At 39.3% G+C, this 13,496-nt stretch overlaps 1 pseudogene; it reads left to right on the plus strand.

The window, feature by feature from the left end:
• The first annotated feature begins 205 nt into the window (after positions 1 to 205).
• LOC128055512 (placental prolactin-related protein 3-like) lies at positions 206 to 11,933 on the plus strand (annotated as a pseudogene).
• Positions 11,934 to 13,496: the final 1,563 nt, after the last annotated feature.

The raw sequence follows: 13,496 nt of genomic DNA on the forward strand, positions 1-13,496 counted from the left end.
CCTACCTTTCCTAGATGAAAGTGCCATCTTCCTCCTTATGGCTTCCTAATGTCATTCTCACCATTTTCATCTCACTCACCACTTTCTGACTTATATTATAGCTAATTATCTGAACAATATCAATTCCCACTCCTTTCATTCAGTTCCACTAGGGCTACAGGGGTATGCCAACTGCCCTGAAGTTACTATTTATTGAGTATCAAACATGGCGGAAACTGGACAGCCATTTGTTCTTTCTGAGGTAAATACTATAATTAAAAGCAAATACCCAGCCTCTGGTATTTTGGATGAATTGACAACGGGACAAAAAAAAAAAAAAACCTTAACTGCTATTTCAGATAAAAGTTCCTTTAGTGTTAAATTTTTTCTTTTAGAGAGAGCCTCATTCTAGATAACGTTCAGGTAAATAGAAACGGGACTGATAATTAGAAAAAAAAAAAAAAACACTGTCGCAGGATACAAAAGTAGACAAATCATGCATCTTCTGTATACTTCAAGACCCATTTTATTGGGAGCTGGCATCTCAGACAGTAAAGTAACTGTCTGCGGTATGGGAGAACTGGGTTCCATCCCTGGTCAGGAAGATCCCTGGAAGAAGGCATGTCAAACCACTCCAGTATGCTTGCCTAGAGAATCCCCATGGACAGCAGAGCCTGGCGGGCTGTAGTCCAAAGGGTAGTCAGTCCAGGGGATTGTAAAGTGTTGGACACGACTCAGCAACTACGCACAGCAAACTTTTCAAGGTGACATCCTGACATTTAGAGACAGTTTCTCTCACTAGTGTGCTTAACTGTAACTCTGCTTTTCAGTGGAAGATCAAAGATAAAAGTAATATTCCATAACAGTCAAGTAATTATTTCTATCAAGGATTTTTTCTTAAAGCAAAGCTAGAGAAAGACACTGTGGGGTAGAGCAGATAATGAGAAGTATAAGAGATCCAAACAGCTAAGCTGCACAACCAATCGATAATTTTCTTTTCAGGAAAAAGAATAAAACCTCAGTTTGGAACCCTGTTTTATACAGAGACTTGTATAATATTTGGAAATGTAAAGGATTTTCTACTCTAATTTTCCTTTTCCAGGTGAGAAAACCAAGGCCTAGAGAAGTGAAGATAAGTTTCGAAGTCAAAGAGCAGTTATGTTAGGATTCTGAAGAGAGCCCAGTGACAGGCTTTAGGGTCCAGTTTAGGCTGACAGGCTGGAGATTGGGATACCAGTTAATGGTGCTGTCTTCAGGCTGAATTGCTTTGATTTTGGGAAACCTCTATCTTTACACTTAGGTCCTCAACTGATTGCATAAAATCCAGTCTATTGGTTTAAATGTTAATTACCTCTAAGAAAATATCTTCCCAAGTGGGCATGTCAAGGAACTATAATTGGAAAGAAATGTACAATTCTATGGAGTATGTTATCATGTGACAGTTTATTTGGAATTGTTTATATCTGTGTTACCTGTTCCACATTCATGATCTTGGAAGGGAAAAACAAGACTGACAATTTTTTTTTTCCTGTTTAATCATATCCAGTGTTTTAGTGCATGCAGGCTGCTATTACAAAATGCGAGAGGCTGGGTGGATTATAAACTACGTTACTTATCACAGTTCTGGAGGCTAGAAGACCAAGATCAGGGTGCCAGCATAGTCAAATGAGTGAGGGCCTCTTCCAGGACATGTTCTTAAATAAAAGGGATGAGCAAGTATTTCAGGCCTCTTTCACAAGAGCCCTAATCTCATTCATGTGGGCTCTGCCCTCATGACCTAATCATTTTTCAATGGTCCTCCCTCCTAACATCATCACTTTGGGGATTAGATTTTCAACATATGAATTTTGGGAGAACACAAGCATTTAGATTGTGGCACCCAGTGAGGAGACTTACTTGTCTAAGGTAGCTCAAAGCTTCATCCATACTGAATGCTCTGTGGTGCTGATAGGAAGCCAAGGACTGACGGAGCTGAGTAAGGACCAGCAGCCCCATGTGGAGGGTCTGAGATGACAAACTCTTTGATGGATTTCACAACAGTATATGAGTAACTTCAGTCTTCCTTGGTTATCACTAATTGAGCAATCCCCTCCCTCCTATATATGTTCCTATTTGAAATATGAGTTAATTACTGATTTTTTAGACAAAGTACCAGTTGAACAACATGGAAACATCGCAGCTATGCATATGAAAAGAAGGGCCTTAGAGGGATGCAAATTTCATTATGGAAAGTCCTCAAGACTTCATTCACTTCAGACAGCAATTACAAGTTTGAGGATCTCCCAAGACCATTCTTGGGTTCCATAATCAGTTAGAACTCCAAGAGCTCACTGAAAGCTGTTATGGATGTGGTTATGGCTTATTCCAGATCTTTGATTTATTTTTAATTCATATTTTATTTTTCAGTTCAGTTTAGTCTCTCATTCATATCTGACTCTTTGCGACCCCATAAACTGCAGCATGCCAGGCCTCCCTGTCCATCACCAACTCATGGAATTTACCCAAACTCATATCCATTGAGTCGGTGATGCCATCCAGCCATCTCATCCTCTGTCACCCCCTTCTCCTCCAGCCCCCAATCCCTCCCAGCATTAGGGTCTTTTCCAATGAGTCAACTCTTCGCATGAGGTGGCCAAAGTATTGGAGTTTCAGCTTTAGCATCAGTCCTTCCAATGAACACCCAAGACTGATCTCCTTTAGGATGGGCTGGTTGGACCTCCTTGCAGTCCAAGGGACTCTCAAGAGTCTTCTCCAACACCACAGTTCAAAAGCATCAATTCTTTGGCGTTCACTTTTCTTCACAGTCCAACTCTCACATCCATACATGACCATTGGAAAAAGCATAGCCTTGACTAGATGGACCTTTGGTGGCGAAATAATATCTCTGCTTTTGAATATGCTATCTAGGTTGGGCATAACTTTCCTTCCAAGGAGTAAGCATCTTTTAATTTCATGGCTGCAATCACCATCTGCAGTGATTTTGGAGCCCAAAGAAATAAAGTCTAACACTGTTTCCACTGTTTCCCATTTATTTCCCATGAGGTGATGGGACCAGATGCCATAATTTTAGTTTTCTGAATGTTGAGCTTTAAGCTAACCTTTTCACTCTCCTCTTTCATTTTCATCAAGAGGCTTTTCAGTTCCTCTTCACTTTCTGCCATAAGGGTGGTGTCATCTGCATATCTGAGGTTATTGATATTTCTCCCAGCAATCTTGATTCCAGCTTGTGTTTCTTCCAGCCCAGCGTTTCTCATGATGTACTCTGCATATAAGTTAAATAAGCAGGGTGACAATATACAGCCTTGACGTCCTCCTTTTCCTATTAGGAACCAGTCTGTTGTTCCATGTCCAGTTCTAACTGTTGCTTCCTGACCTGTATATAGGTTTCTCAAAGGCAGGTCAGCTGGTCTGGTATTCCCATCTCTTTCATAATTTTCCACAGTTTATTGTGATCCACACAGTCAAAGGCTTTGGCATAGTCAATAAAGCAGAAATAGATGTTTTTCTGGAACTCTCTGGCTTTTTCGATGACCCAGCGGATGTTGGCAATTTGATCTCTGTCTCCTCTGCCTTTTCTAAAACCAGTTTGAACATCTGGAAGTTCACGGTTCACATATTGCTGAAGCCTGGCTTCAGAATTTTGAGCATTACTTAACTAGCATGTGAGATGAGTCCAATTTTGTGGTAGTTGAATAGGGTAGGGATGGCAATGACACCCTACTCCAGTACTCTTTCCTGGGAAATCCCATGGACAGAGGAGCCTGGTAGGCTACAGTCCATGGGGTTGCAAAGAGTTGGACACGACTGAATGACTTCACTTTCACTTTTCACTTTCATGCATTTGAGAAGGAAATGGCAACCCACTCCAGTGTTCATGCCTTGAAAATCTCAGGGACGGGGGAGCCTGGTAGGCTGCCATTTATGGGGTTGCACAGAGTCAGACACGACTGAAGCGTCTTAGCAGCAGCAGCAGCAGGGTATATAGACATTCAAAATTCTCCATTGCTTAGTGCTTCAGGCACTCAAGGACCACACTCACTGAAGTCTTTCTCTATTGCTCAACCTACAGGTACCAGCATGGAGAAAGAGATAACTCTACTCCACAGGCAGTGGAACCCTAATTTTATGGCCTTATAGTTTTCCTTAAGAAGCATTCCATGCAGCAGATTTCCTCCATCCTATCCCATTGGGCTGACTCCCTTCGGTCCATAGGAGTCTTCATCCTGGGATCATTATGCAATCCCCATGGTTCCATCTCCCAGCATCCGTGGACACCAATGGATTTACAACCCTGTCCAAGGTATGAAAGGCTGCAGCATGGCTTGTCTATGTGGTTCTCACTCCATTCAGAATCTCACAGATTAGTTAGTTCATTCCCCAACAGCCTCAAATGCCTCCCCCATCCCAGTGGACTGCCATGGACACAGGGATCTGTCCCTTGCGCTTTAGCTCCCTCTCCCGCAGGTGCAGGCTGGTCCCACTTGCTCTGCTCCTTCTTTCCCCTTCCTCCTTGTCCCTTCTATCCTTTGTCCTACCGAGTTCTGTATGGATCCAGATATTCCTTCTCAGCAGTCAGGGAGTCCTGCCAGCATTCACCTGGTCTTCTGTGAGAACTGCTGCGTCTTTAGACGTTCTTGATGCATGGGTGGAGAGAGGTGTACCCCACTTCTACCTACCCCTCCATCATCTTGTCCACCCCCATTTGTGCATATATTAGAAATGAGTTTCCCTTTCTATTAAGTAGCCTTGCCATCATCACACATGTTTAACTTTTGCTTTTTGAGGAGAACACAGGTAAGTTCCACTCTCTTCAGTTGAGTTAGTCATTCTGTAGCATCCAACTCTTTGAGACCCAATGGACTGCAGCATGCCAGGCTTCCCTGTCCACTCCAACTCCCAGAGCTTACTCAAACTCATGTCCATTGAGCTGGTATGCCACGAGATAATGTCCACTCTCTCAGAGATTTTTTTTTTTGAGACTCCTTATAATTGAGATCTTGTGATATTTGTCTTTCTCTGACTTAGTTTATTTAGCTTAATGCCCTCTACTTTCATCCATGTTGCCACAAATTGAAGGATTTCTCTTTTTTTCTAATGGATAAATAATATTTACCAATATATCTGTCACATCAGATTGTTTTAATCCATTCACCTCTTGAAAGATACCCATGTTGTTCCTATATCAAGGCTACTGTGAATAATGCTGCAATGAACATGGGAATAAAGATCTCTCTTTGAGACAAGGATTTCATTTCCTTTGACTATATATCTAGAAGTGGGATAATGGATCACATAACAGTTCTCTTCTAAATTTCTTGAGGAACTTCAACAATATTTTTCCATGGGAGTTGCACCGGTATACATCCCCACCAACAGTGCATAAGCACTCCTTTTTCTCCACATCCTCAATAACGTCTGTCATTTCTTACATTTTTGTTACCTGCCATTCAAATAGGTATGAGGTGATATCCCTTGTGCTTTTGATCTGCATCTCCTTTTATTATTAATGATGCTGAGCATCTTGTCATATACTGGTTGATCATCTATATGTCTTATTTGTGGGAACATGTCTATTCTTTAAAAATGTAGCATACATTATGTTTACTATATTCCAATATACGAAACTCAGTTGCCGACCTATATATCAACAATGAACTATAAGAAAGTGGAATAAAGAAAACAATCTCATTTACTATTGTATCAAAAAAAGATAAAACATTTAGAAATAAACAAGCATGGTGTTGAAAGATTTTATGCAAAACCTCTAAGACATTGATAAGAGAAATTTAAAAAGAGTTAAAGATATGTAAAGTTAGGTTGTCTATTCAATGCGTTTCTTGAGGTAGGATTTCTATTACTTTAAACTTCTTTCTTAGAACTGCTTTTGTTTCATCCTATAGGTTTTAGATCATCGTGTTTTCATTGTTCTTTGTTTCTAGGAATGTTTTGATTTCCCTTATTTCTTCAGTAACCTTTTCATTATTTAAAAATGTGTTGTTTAGTCACCACGTGTTTGTGTTCGTTAAAGTTGTTTTTTTTTCCCCCCTATAATCGATATCTAGTCTCATAGTGTTGTGGTCAGAGAAAATGCTTGAAATAATTTCAATTTCCTTAAATCTACTGAGGTTTGATTTGTGACTCAAGATGAGGAAAACGTTCCATGTGCACTTGAGAAGAAAATATATTCTGCATTTGGATGGAATGTGCTCTAGATATCAATTAGGTCTGTTTGCTCTAATATTTCCTTTTAGGCTTGCATTTCATTATTAATTTTCTGTTCTGTTGATCTTTCCATTATTATAGGTGTGGTGTTAACATGACATACTATTATCGTGTTACTATCAATTTCCCCTTTTGGGTCAGTTATTGTGTAACTTATGTATTGAGGTGCCCCTATATTGGGTACATAAATAGTTAAAATTGTTATGTCTTTTTCTTGGAGTGATCCCTTGATCATTTGGTAGTGTCCTTCTTTATCTTTCATAATAGTTTTGATTTTAAGGTCTATTTTTTTCTGATATGAGAATTGCTAATTCAGCTTTCTTTTGATTTCCATTTGCATGGAATATCTTTTTCCATCCTCTCACTTTCAGTCTGTATGTGTCTCCAAGACTGAAGTGGGTCTCTTGTAGACAGCATATATATGGGTCTTGTTTTTGTATCCATTCAGCCAGTCTGTGTCTTTTGGTAAAAATGAGAGAAGATAATAGCAAATAAAACAACTGATAAAGGATTGCTTTCCAAAATACAAGCAGCTCAAACAACTCAGTCATCCAAAGCAAAGGCAAGAACTGCAAAAATAAACTAGTGAGACCACATTGAACTCAAAACCTTCTGCATAGTAAAAGAAGCCATCAATAAAATGAAATGGCGACATATGCAATGAAAAAAAGATATTTGCAATTCACATATTTGGTAAGGGTTTCATATCCAAGTTTATAAGAGACTCATGCAACTCAGTAGGAAAGAAATCAAGCAACTCAAATTATTAAATGAGCAAAGGAAGAGTAAGTATTTGAAAAATCTGAAGATTAGACTGTAGATGACAGACACTGTATGTTTTTCCTTCCAGAATGAAAGCCTGTGTCTTCTTGGCATTGCATTCTTTATCTCCAATCATCCGTTTGGTGATTGCACTTCACAGCATACATCCTTCACTCAATAGCAATCACCCTACACTGAGGTATATGTGCTAAGAATAGCCCTGCTGTTACTGCTAAGTCATGTCAGTCATGTCCAACTCTGTGCAACACCATAGATAGGAGCCCACCAGGCTCCCGTCCCTGAGATTCTCCAGGCAAGAAAACTGGAGTGGGTTGCCATTTCCTTCTCCAGTGCATGAAAATGAAAAGTGAAAGTGAAATCACTCAGTCGTCTCCGACTCTTCACCACCCCATGGACTGTAGCCACCAGGCTCCTCCGTACATGGGATTTTCCAGGCAAGAGTACTGGAGTGGGTTGCCATTGCCTTCTCTGAAGAATAGCCCTACTAACTGTAAAAAACTAATAATTACATACTTAATCTTGAGGTATCTAAAATCCAAGGTGATTTTCAAAATTTTCCACTCAATTGTTTTCTACATTCTATTTCAAAATTGAAACACCTAGTAAAGAAAAACGAGTAGGGGACCTCAATTATACATGGATAGAAAGTCAGTTAAAACTGGGAGCATTACTGGATTATAATTTGGGGGAATGTATTATTACTAATACTATTGTAATTTTATTCCCTTTAATTCTCTGGTATACTAGGGTTGATATTTATTAAAATAGTAATAGAGCCACTGTGGAGAACAGGGTGGAGATTCAGTAAAAACTGGAAATAGAACTGCCATATGACCCAGCGATCCCACAGCTGGGCATACACACTGAGAAAACCTGAACTGAAAGAGACACATGCACCCCAGTGTTTTTCGCAGCACTGTTTATAATAGCCAGGACATGGATGCAACGTAGATGCCCGTTAGCAGACGAATGGACAAGAAAGCTATGGTACATATACAAAACGGAGTATTACTCAGCCATTAAAAAGAATACATGTGAATCAGTTCTAATGAGATAGATGAAACTGGAACCTATTATACACAGTAAAGTAAGCCAGAAACAAAAACACCAATACAGTATGCTAATTGGAAACAATTATTCTCTTTCTGAGGAAAATATTTGAAAGTTGTATGTTAATTCTTATAGGTCATTCAAGAAGCACACAGTAGAGCAGACAGCTAATAAAAAGTGGTGCTGAAGGTTTCTATTGAATTCACGTAGTTCTTTTTAATCACTAGTTTTTGCTTCATCCTCCATTTTTGACTGTCCATTTTTTTCCAACTCTTCCAAGGAATCTCTTGAAATGTTCATGACTTTTACTAAAGATTAGTTTTTCTCTATCAATGTGTTAGCTAGATTTTTCTACTCTTATTTTTCTCAGTCCATTGCTTAGTATTTCCTATAACTTTATACCATGTTTTTCTGATGCACCATTTTCCCACCATAAACAAGATTGTATTCTACACCTGGGATGAACACTAAGGTTTTTGGTGTGTGGATTTAGAGATAAGTCAGCGTCACAACTGTATTACTCCTTATAAGGCAATATATTGGCTCTAACCCACAGTAAACAAGAGACTAAATGGTTAAATATAGGTGCATGCATTCTGTCACTTCAGTTGTGTCCAACTTTTTGCAACCTTACTAACTGTAGCCCAACAGGCTCCTCTGTTCATAGGACTGGCCAGGCAAGAATACTGGAGTATGCTGCTGTACCCTCTTGCTAGGGATGCTCCTCACCTAGGGTCAAACCTGAGTCTTCTTATATCTCTGTCCCCTGGGAAGCACCAAATGTACAAATGTACTATATTTGATTCAAATACAAAAAAAAATTAAAAAAGATAACGGTTAAATAGAGAAGGGAAAAGACTGAACTTAGAAAAGTTAGATGTAAAATCATTTTTATAGAGACAATGTATAGAAAAAGTAGGAAAAGAATGACTTTCAAATTTTGTGACACTCTCCCCTGCCCCGTTAAAAAAATTCCAGTCTATCAAACATGTTAATGTTCTGGTAATGGGTTCATCTACTGAATACCCAGCAACCCTAACTAATTGCCTGATCACTTTCAGGATGAAAAATTGCCCAGGGCAAACCAGAGTATATCAATGCAACCAACAACTGCCACACCAATTCCCTCCACACTCCTGAAGAAAGAGAAAAAGCCCAACAGATGAACGTGAGTTTCACCTGGGTTTTTCACCAGATCAAATGAGACAGTATGTAGTTTACCAGGCTTCAGATTATTAGAGGTAATGATAACTGTACATGCAGAAAAAGGTGGAGGATCTGTAAGCAGTTGAAGAGAAATTATATTATGCAGTTGATGAAGCATGAGCAAAATCAAGGGATGACTAAAGATCTGTAGTAGCAAGATAAATAACAGATCTGTAAATTATCCATGCAGACAACTTTAGTTCAACTGATGAGTTAGACACAGGATTGCAGCCTTTATACTGTACAAAAACAAAAAGTGAATAGGAACTTCCATGTGTAAAATATAAGATGGCAAAATTCATGAATATGTAAGAAACACACCCCAGTTTTGAGTACTCCCTGTTACTAGTGACTGCAACGTGGGAGTCCTATACTGCACCACCTGAGCCACTGCATCTGCCTTTAAAAGCTCTCCTGATTCTTCTACTTCTCTGACACCTCCTTCATTTGTCATTCTCAATGACTCTTCTGTCACCTTATATTCTTAACTTGTAAGTCTCTCCCACATTGGCCTATAAAACATCGCTTTGCTTCTCATGGCCACAACAATTGCCTCTGTTTTGAGGCAATTTATATATATCAAGCCTCAATCATTTATTTCGAAATTTTCACCGTTATAATCTCTCCTTTCTGATTTCCTGCATTATCCTTCATCCTAACATTATTTAAAATATTTTCACATGCATCCCCCATTAAAATACTCTCTTCTGTCTCTACAACTTTCTTAATGATACCAGCATTCTTTTCCTCTGTTAAGCTCATTAGTAATGAAGATAAGGTCAAAAAGGAGGAGAAGGTTGGATTTTTCAATAAGCTTAAATTTGAAGTTTATTGAGAGTTACTACATGGTCATACATTTTACTAACCACTTTATGTGCATTACTATATTTAATCCTACTCAATTCTCTGTTCTTTACCAGTAAGACAGTTCATGGCTGTAAAGAAATCAAGCATATTAACTATAGATTTTCAGCCCTCGGGATTTTCATGCTCAATTCTGCTAGTAGTAGTGAACTAGGGGGGAACCCTCCATTGTGAATCCCACTGATTCTGTTACTAAAGACAATGCTGTGCCGTTTTCTGCACGGAGACATGTCAACAAAACAGACTCTTCTGATGTCAGCAGAGGGTTCGTGTGGGATCAGCTGAGGAGAGAACCTTGTTTAGAAATGTCATGTCTTTTCATTGTCTCTTTGTTGTAATATCATAAAACATATTACTGATCAAAAATCAATATGAATGACTCACCTAATTCATTAATGCGAATGAATCACTGGGTGTCAATGATGTGGGCACAGGTGGAATCCCTCTTTCCTGGGTCAGACACTGCAGGCACTTACTGCCTTGCCATAAAATACTTAGATTTCTCTCACACAAATATACAACATAAAAGAACTCACTAAGTGGGTGGTAAAATTTCAGAGGAAAAAAGAAAATTCTTCATGTTATAGATTAGAACTCATCAGAAGAATTAGTTCCTAAACTAACCCAGATTTTTAATAATTCTGTGAAGTGTGAACTAATAGCTTACATTTTATACTTTTGCAACTTTTACTACCTTCAAAAATCTCTGCATACACATAGGAATAACCAAAATTTTTTTGGGTCAGCTGCTCTGAGCAAAGATCACATGTTACCAAAACCGCTGAATTATGATTATTTTAATGAGATGGTTTCTTATGGTTGCTTAGAATGAAGACCTTAATAAGTGGATACTCATGTTACTGTACTCCTGGCATAGACCTGTGTATCATCTAGTCACGATACTGTGGAGTATGAAAGATGTCTCAGATGCTATCCTATGAAGCGCCAGAGACAATATTAAAAAATCATACAAACTTCAAGCACTCATAGAGAGGCAATTCAGCCAGGTGAGCATGCTGCAGAGGGCTTTCTCGCTTTGTTCATGAAAGAAAGAGGTGACCTCTGTAATGAATAAGGAGTTTGGAAATATCGAATTGTGTAAGAAAACAATTCATGACTTCTATATGCTAGACTGCTACTACATAAAGCAGGAGCCTAGTCATTAATAGTGATAGATTCTATTGTAAAGGAATCAGAATTTCACTGCAATTTTTGACATGGGCAGCCTTCCCTGAATTGCACACAATTCCACCAAAAGCTTGCCTCTTCCTTGGTACAGGTTGTTGAAATGTTTTCAAGAGTAAGAACTAGAGAACAGAATTCCCAAGGTCAGCATTTTCTTCAAAGTAACCCAGGACATCTGCTATTGAAGTTCCACTTGTCTTCTTTCTGTGTTCTCCTCAAATCAATGGATGGGAGTGGGAAGGAAGAAAAGAGAAAGTTAAAACTAGACTTGAGTTATGTTTCTACTTTTTAGATTTCTAATAGTTTTCTTATAGGCTGGCTCCAAAATCCATATCTAGAGAGTTTAATTATTCATATGTTTTCCGCAAATTTTAATTTGATAATGAGAAGGGACAAAAATAAGCAAATACTTACAAAATGCATTAAGAGGTCATTATCTATTGAGTATTCAGGTTATTTTTCCAGTCAAGTGAAAGATGTTGGAAGCTTGCACTTACTGGGCAAAACTTCCAATCCTGAATTTCAGAAATGAAGAAAGGCATCCTTTTGTATTGTATATCCTGTTCTGGTGCCTGTGAGGGGATACACATAAAATTGACATTTACACTAGGATCCTGATGTGCCGAATCACCAACACATGCTAAATCCACATCCATCCCATTCACCTCCTAGGTGGTCATAATGATCTAACCCATAGCAAACTTCTTTGAAATTTATAGCTTTTTAATGCATGCTCTGTGAAATGGGTCTCCTCTTAAAAAAATAAACACAGACTCTGTAGAGACGTCAAAATCTAAGAGGGCAATTTGTTGTTAACATTTCTTATCTTCATTTAATAGAAAATCAAAAGAAAATCCACCCCTACAATTGAGAGAATGAAGCTCCTATTAAAGTTAGTCACTAATAGCAGAACCTGGTATTTCAAAGAAGACCATGAAGAGATTCTGTAAGAATCACAGCCAGTTATTCTGGGTCAAATTATTAGAATCAAAGATTTAAACAATTGTTCATGGTTCTGGTCATGCCACCAAGAAGACTGAATTCTCAGGATTCTTTATGAAAGCCAGCCACGAACTGTCAGCCAACTATATCACCGTGTTACACCAGACAAGATAAGTGCTTTGCAGCTTTGTATGAATAGCATGAGGTTTACTGAACTGTGTAAAGATTGTTAGGATGCTGTCTTAGTCCTTCTGGGTTGCTATAGCAAACATCACAGGCTTAAAAACAATGGAAATGGATTTCCACAGTGTGGTCATACAGGGTCCTTTCTGGTCACACACTTCTTACTGTATCCACACATGGGGGGAGGGTTCGGGAGCTCTGAGTGTCTCTTATATATAAAAGCACTCATCTCATTGAAGAGGCTCCATTCTTATAACTCCATCAGCTCACAAAAGCACCACCTATGGATGCCATAACCATGGGAATCAGAATTACATCATATGAAGTTTCTGGGGGACACAAATGTTGAGAACATAGAAGATACAAATGTGAACTGGCTCCATCCTCCTCCAGTGGCTGACTTCACCCACACTCCACTGCACCCTGATTTTCTGCATCACCTTGCAGCCGTTCCATACATTCTATCACTCTGGGTTTCACAAGTCCCGGTCAGTCAAGTGTCAGCTCCACCTCATATTCAGCTTATTCAGTGTTTCCCTCTCCCCTGCTGAGGCCCAGGGGACCTACCAGGAAGTGCAGATGTGTTCATTTCTGCAAGGTTCCTTCTCTCTCCCTCTCTGGATCTTCATTCCTCGGGCCATGTTGGAACACGGTAGATGGTAATGAGATGGGGAAGTTCTGACATCACTGACTTACATGGTGCTGTTGTAGCCTTCTCTTGGTCCAGATGGACTGATCTGAAACTCCCCCTGACTGACAAGCATTTTGCTTGAGGGGAATCCTGGTGATTTTCCAAGACATTAACAAGTTGGGGATCCCCAAATTCATAGTTTCCTTTTTAATCAAGGGAAATGTTCTGGAACCCACAGATCCCCACCTGCAGTATTCACCAGAGCCTGTTTCCCTCACTCTGCAAGCACCATCTGGAGAAATTAAGCAGCCCATAGTCAGCTGCCTACTAGCTGACCCACAGGAAACCCATGTATCATAAACACTCTGAACAATTGAATGGCAGAAATACTGGTGTGCATCTGTCCCCCACCTGGGGCCTCTGGATAACTGTCCAACTGATCACATAGACA

The sequence above is a fragment of the Budorcas taxicolor genome, chromosome 11 (assembly GCF_023091745.1).
Source record: "Budorcas taxicolor isolate Tak-1 chromosome 11, Takin1.1, whole genome shotgun sequence".
Lineage (NCBI taxonomy): Eukaryota > Metazoa > Chordata > Mammalia > Artiodactyla > Bovidae > Budorcas > Budorcas taxicolor.